Source organism: Notothenia rossii (assembly GCF_949606895.1).
Source record: "Notothenia rossii genome assembly, chromosome: 3".
Classification (NCBI taxonomy): domain Eukaryota; kingdom Metazoa; phylum Chordata; class Actinopteri; order Perciformes; family Nototheniidae; genus Notothenia; species Notothenia rossii.
Window position 1 is genome coordinate 90,227,354 of NC_136901.1, and position 7,500 is coordinate 90,234,853.

A 7,500-nucleotide genomic window follows, 5' to 3' on the forward strand; every position below is an offset into this window, starting at 1 on the left:
CTCCCGTTTTTATTTTGAAGGTTTCCAAAGACAAAGATATGAGGAAGAAGTGGGAAGTTGCTTTGAGGAGGGAAGGGGTTCACTGCAAGCGATATCTACATACACTGAACAAAAATATAAACGCAACACTTTTGTTTTTGCTCCCATTTTTCATGAGATGAACTCAAAGATCTAAAACATTTTCTATACACAAAAAATAACCATTTCTCTCAAATATTGTTCACAAATCTGAAAAAATCTGTGATAGTGAGCACTTCTCCTTTGCCGAGATAATCCATCCCACCTCACAGGTGTGGCATATCAAGATGCTGATTAGACAGCATGATTATTGCACAGGTGTGCCTTAGGCTGGCCACAATAAAAGGCCACCCTTAAACATACATTTTTGCTTTATTGGGGGGGTCCGAAAACCAGTCAGTATCTGGTGTGAGGGTTAGGATTAGGGTTAGGGTTAGGGTAATGTTGTGAATCGAGTGGCCTGTGTTCGTCGTCCATAACATACGCCTGCCCATACCATAACCCCACCACCACCATGGGCCACTCGATTCACAACATTACCCTAACCCTAACCCTAATCCTAACCCTCACACCAGATACTGACTGGTTTTCGGACCCCCCCAGACCCCCCCCAATAACGCAAAAATGCATGTTTAAGGGTGGCCTTTTATTGTGGCCAGCCTAAGGCACACCTGTGCAATAATCATGCTGTCTAATCAGCATCTTGATATGCCACACCTGTGAGGTGGGATGGATTATCTCGGCAAAGGAGAAATGCTCACTATCACAGATTTTTTCAGATTTATGAACAATATTTGAGAGAAATGGTTATTTTGTGTATGTAGAAAATGTTTTAGTTCTTTGAGTTCATCTCATGAAAAATGGGAACAAAAACAAAAGTGTTGCATTTATATTTTTGTTCAGTGTATATATATTCTTTTCAAGTGTTATGCTTCTTCATTTTAGCCGGAAAAGGGCAGGACTACGTCTACTTCTAGAAAAGCTGAAGAGAGCCTGTCTGTGGCCCCTCAGGACGACCCAGAAGCTTCAACCTGACACTCACAACCTCAGCCCAATGATGTGATTCTATTTTCAACATCATATCATAATGGTCCTAGACAAAGTAAAATCTCTCTTGATTGCTGCCACTCATATTAAACCCATACACACACAATTGAAGACATTCAATGAACATGCATTCCTGGCCCACACACACACACACACACACACACACACACACACACACACACACACACACACACACACACACACACACACACACACACACACACACACACACACACACACACACACACACACACACACACACACACACACACACACACACACACACACACACACACACACACACACACACACACGATGCTGGCAGTGGCTTTGACAGGTGATGACTATAAGAAAGAATGTGGGCCATACTCTAGTTGTGTCAAAGTGATGTGTGTGAAGTGAAACATCACTCAAACCATGTTCATCCCTCTTTCTAATAGGATCATAGCTATGTCTTCTCCTACTGCTCTTAAGGCCAGACTCAATGAAGTTTTAGCAAGAGTGGAGAGTCTCGAGCGAGAGAGGAAGAATGCAATGGCTAGAGAAAAGAGGGCAAAGACCACAGTGAGGAGTCTTTTGGGGGATTTGAGGGAAAATAACCTCATTAATGAAGAACTCAAAGAGAGGCTTGATTTCTACTCAGGTAAAATGAAATTAGCACTTTGACATTCATGTACATCTTACTCTTACACTCTTTATTAAACTCCTTTGTTATTATATGAAGGGGAGTTATTAATTTTGTCTGATACAATTTCAGATCTTCAAATAGACTTCAAGGCAAAGCAGGGCCATGAGTACTGAAAGGACCACAGAGAGTTTGCCCTCACACTCCATCTACATGCTCCAAAGGCATACAAATACCTCAGAGAGACTACAAATGTTCCCCTCCCTGATCCACATACATTACAAAGGTAGTCTTAATGTTATTCAATTTCATTTTTGGAAATTACGGTTGCAAATACGTTAAATAGCTACTTCTCATTTTTTTTTAAAGGTGGCTGTGGATGGCAAGCCTGGCCTGAACAAGATGGTGCTGGATATGCTGTAGAGAAGATGCCAGGAAGACCAGGCTGAATATGGATGTGTTGCACTCATGTTGGATGCCATGGCCATCAGAAAACATGTGCAATATAATCCACATAGCCAGTCAATGTCTGGTTTTGTAGACATGGGTGAAGGAAACAATGAGACCGATGTTGCTACTGAGGCTCTTGTGTTCATGGTGGTTGGCATACAAGGACATTGGAAGGCTCCCATTGCATATTACCTGACGAAGTCTCTGTCACCTGAAACACAAAGGGTCCTTCTCACTCATGCTTTGGAGGAGCTGCATGCACGGGGCATTCGGGTGGTATCTGTCACGATGGATGGGCATGCCTCCAACGTCAGCATGTGCAACCAACTTGGGTGTGAGCTGAAGGGAAACCCACAGGAGCCACTTCAAACCAGTTTCCCGCATCCGTCGACTGGTGACAAAGTATTTGTAATGATGGATGCATGCCACATGCTGAAGTTGGCACGTAATCTAAATATCGTTGTCTGTTCATTTGCACAGTTATGGCTGGACGTGATGATCGACATTTTGCTGTTTGTACTTGTTTGAGCAGTGACTGAATCTTTCTCTGCAGGCATACAGTCCAATTGCAACGACCACCGGACAGATCAAGTGGAGGTTCATCAATCATCTCAATGATGTGCAAACAAAAGACGGACTTCATGCTGCCAATGAAATCACAGACAAACATGTCTACTTTGAGAACCACAAGAGGAGGGTGTCCCTGGCTGCACAAACACTGAGTGGCTCCGTGCCAGTTGCTCTCCGCACAATAAGGGATCTTAGGTACTCTCAGTTTAAAGACTGTGAGGCAACGGCAGAATTCATTGACGTAAACAGTTAGTGATTATAGAACCAAGTACGTGTTTTAAAAAAAATAATTGATCAAAATGTGATTTGAGCATCAGGAACAATTTTTTGATAATTCTCTAAATTCAACATGCAAATATTTTCATGAACCGTGATATTGCATATTCATAAATACAAAAGTTTGTATATAACCTTACACATACCTTTACACATTTTAGAGTGGTAAAGCTCTGTGTGACATTTGCTGTAGCACAAAGCAGGCCTATGGAGAGAAGGAAGTCAAGCAAATACTAAGTTTGCATGTTGCACGTTGAACATACAGTTTAGAAATAAGTACTCTGTTCTCTTTATATCTTGAATAGATGAGTATTGATTACAACTATCTGATACCTAATGAAACACTGTAATGATAGTGATTTAGATGCCGATATTTCTTTATAGATTATTGACAGGCTGTTTGACACAATGAATGGACGTATTACACAACATCAAGCACATGTAGGTGTCAAAATGGTATGTGTTGCATGTGTTCTTGCATGTGTTCTTGTTCTCAAGTTATACCAGTTCTGCAATTACATTGTTCCTAGTTAGCTAAGTGTCCTACAATTATACTGTATATGTTTTGCCATGATCAGAGTAATACAATGTTTTTCTTTTGCAGGTACATGTACTTGTCAGTCATCGGATTTGTCATTAACATCGACACGTTGATGCTGATGATTGCTGAACTGCTCCAAGTTCAGCGGTATGTCCTCACCTACAGGTTCAGCCAGGGTCACTTGGAGCTCCTATTTAATTCCATCAGAGCTTCAGGTAGGGTTGATGTTCTTTTAATTGCAATACATTCTGAAAATGACTTGTGAGTAATGTATGTATTGTGTGCCTGTTTTCTATACAAGGTGGCTGGAATAACAATCCATCTGCACGCCAGTTCCAGGCCATCTTCCGCCGTCTGATTGTTCGGTGTGGTGTGTCACCTAGTGCAGGGGTCTGCAACCTTTTTGACCAAAAGAGCCATTTTGCTCCTTTTTCCAAAACATGTTTTTGTCTGGAGCCGCAAAACATATTTCATAGCATGATAGCTAATAAAGTTGTATTTATTGTTATATCAGACAAAAACTACAGTTTTTTGCATTTATTAGGCTATTTATGACATTATATAAAACTCTTAACCTCTAATAAGAAACAAAGAACTCCTATAAGGAGAATTACAAATAATACACAGGCCTACTTTAAAATAAATTAAACACAGCACTTGGGGAGTCCTCTGCACATTTGAAGAAGAAAAAAAAATATTATTAAAAATGGGCCCACTTTGAAATAAATAAAACATATAGCTGCCCCCTAAAAATAGTTAAAGGTAGGGTAGGTAAGAATGGAGAAACCAGCTCGAGTGCGCTAGAATTTGAAAATACACAACCGGAAAAAATCTGCCACTTCCTTACAGAGCCCCTCCTCCAACACACACGAACGCGCATCATCAATGAGGGCAAAAGATAAGTTTGTGCACAGATGGAAGGCTGACAGCCATCCAGTTATTTTAGCCGGGCCGGCTAAAAATGATTGGTCGTGCTTTTTACAGCGCTACGGCTTCCAGAGATTAATTTTTGTATGTATTTATTGTCAAAGCATTTAATATATTCTTTGCTATCGGGACGTAAAGAGCATTCCATGGAATATAACAAAAAGTGTTTTCTGAAATAAATGACATACCCCATTGAATTATGACTGAAGATCGTCAGCTGTCTTCCTCTCCCGTGTTGTTCCTCGATACGTAAAGGCTGCAGCACCGTTGACAACTTCTCTCTACATATCAAACATACCGGTAAACCAGCATCGTTTGCTGTGAAAGCATATAACTCTGTCCACACAGAATTAAATCCTGTGTTCCTCCGGTACTTTTCTTTGATTTATCCATAGTTCGCTCATCGAGCCGGGGGTCAGGTTAAGGCGCTCGCGCGGGACCGTAGCAGGATGTGACGCATATTTTAGTTGACCTAATTAAAACCGTTTTGTTTTTTATTTATGTGTCACAGTATCACCTCAAAATACAAGATACGAAACATTTTCAACCGTGCAACAAAATATAAATAGTCCTACAAATACTTTTATTTGATTTCCTTCTTATTTTTGTCTAAGCTCAAGGGAGCCAGAGCAGAGGGCTTAAAGGGCCGCATGCCCTGATCCTAGTAAGACAGGCAATGTGGCAGCCCAAGATCACACTGTGTCCCTGTCTGCTGTAGAAATGTCCTCTGCTGAAATTGCTGAAGAGCACCCATCTCCATTCGCCAACATTTCGGCTGTTGTGAGTGACCACAGCTATCTTCCCACTCGGTTTGGTGGTCTGGTGGAAAATGCGCTGGTCTACATCGCAGGATTTGTAGTCCGGCAGATTCTGCGAAAGCTGTCCTGTGATGTGTGCCGTGCAAGCTTGGTCAGAGATGCTGTACCTTCATCATTTGATGAGAGCTACCACCTTCTAGCCCTGAAAAACAACGGTGGCCTAGAGGTTCCATCACAAGGCACAGTGAAGGTGCTGAGAGCTGCAGAGAGGGTGATTCGCCAAGCTTCAACAAGGCAAGCTCTAAAGGTGTCGACAGTCACCTACATCGTCCGGGAGGAGATTGGAACAGAGGATGTTTTTCAGCTTGGGGAACACATTGAGGAGACGCAGTTTGGCATCGACAACCATTATCCCAACTTGTTGTCATTGGTTGTGTCTGTGTTTCTGAAAATAAGACCACACCACATTGCCAAACTCACCTCTCTTGACCTGCAGAAAGGGAGCACGAGAAAGAAGCTCTGCAAAACAGTCCTCTTTCAGGGCTTTTAGCTCATTTCAACTTTCATGAGACACTTTGTGTAAATATGGTTTGGGGCGGGGTGGTGTCATGTTCTTGTGTTTAACTTGAACATTTACATTTTTTATATAGATATAGATTTTAACTTTTTCTGACATAGATATAGATATTCATTTTTACTGATATATAACTTCTGTCTATAATGTATTATTGTTTCTTCATTTTTCAACTTATTAAAATAGCTGAGGCCTACACAATCTGCTTCTGCTTCTCTATCATATAGAGTCTAGACCATTAGTGTGTGTGTGTGTGTGTGTGTGTGTGTGTGTGTGTGTGTGTGTGTGTGTGTGTGTGTGTGTGTGTGTGTGTGTGTGTGTGTGTGTGTGTGTGTGTGTGTGTGTGTGTGTGTGTGTGTGTGTGTGTGTGTGTGTGTGTGTGTGTGTGTGTGTGTGTGTGTGTGTGTGTGTGTGTGAATTGGCCTATATATATATATATCGTGTGTCTTTTGCGAAATACCTATCATACATAACATATCGGCTGTCTCAAATACCAGAATATTCTATTGCTGTTAAGCCTACTATGAATATTAAAATACGCCGAATCATGTGTCCGGTATCATGCCTACATACTGTATATGACGTTTGCAGAAAAAAACCCCCGTGAAAATCAGTTCTGTATTCAGCGAGTTATGATTGATTAAATGCGCTGACACTTCATTGCGCCTGCCAGAAAGATTACACTGAGTGGAGCGGGTGACCGGTCCAAGATGGCGGCCCCACGGGCCGCCATCTTTAGACCCCTCCCCTTCAGACCGAACCCAACTATCCATTCACCACCACCAGGGTCAAGCTAAGCCCCTCCCATTCAGACCGAACCCAACTATCCATTCGCCACCACCAGGGTCAAGCTAAGCCCCTCCCCTTCAGACAGAACCCAACTATCCATTCACCACCACCAGGGTCAAGCTAAGCCCCTCCCCTTCAGACAGAACCCAACTATCCATTCACCACCACCAGGGTCAAGCTAAGCCCCTCCCATTCAGACCGAACCCAACTATCCATTCGCCACCACCAGGGTCAAGCTAAGCCCCTCCCCTTCAGACAGAACCCAACTATCCATTCACCACCACCAGGGTCAAGCTAAGCCCCTCCCATTCAGACCGAACCCAACTATCCATTCGCCACCACCAGGGTCAAGCTAAGCCCCTCCCATTCAGACCGAACCCAACTATCCATTCGCCACCACCAGGGTCAAGCTAAGCCCCTCCCCTTCAGACAGAACCCAACTATCCATTCACCACCACCAGGGTCAAGCTAAGCCCCTCCCCTTCAGACCGAACCCAACTATCCATTCACCACCACCAGAGTCAAGCTAAGCCCCTCCCCTTCAGACAGAACCCAACTATCCATTCACCACCACCAGGGTCAAGCTAAGCCCCTCCCCTTCAGACAGAACCCAACTATCCATTCACCACCACCAGGGTCAAGCTAAGCCCCTCCCCTTCAGACTGAACCCAACTATCCATTCACCACCACCAGTGTCAGTTATGTGAAATCTGTTGATATAATACATTTAATTAAAGTCAACGGTTCAGTCTTTTCAGTGTACTTTGAATTATGGCGAATGTAAAGCTGAGAGGACACACATGTTTTGGGAGAAAATTGATAATCATTCGTGCAAAATGAAAGTGCTGATATCTTGAAAGGATGTATTGCATTTTGTTGAAGTTGCAAACATTTAAAGTGGAATAACAGTAATGATGAGGTGAGT

At 42.7% G+C, this 7,500-nt stretch overlaps 1 long non-coding RNA gene across 1 annotated transcript; it reads left to right on the plus strand.

Annotated features, from left to right (window-relative positions):
* Nucleotides 1-2,862: 2,862 nt before the first annotated feature.
* LOC307033585 lies at nt 2,863-3,909 on the plus strand. Its single transcript, XR_013806567.1, has 3 exons — nt 2,863-2,951; nt 3,371-3,442; nt 3,591-3,909. It is a non-coding gene; the product is annotated as an uncharacterized lncRNA (long non-coding RNA).
* Nucleotides 3,910-7,500: the final 3,591 nt, after the last annotated feature.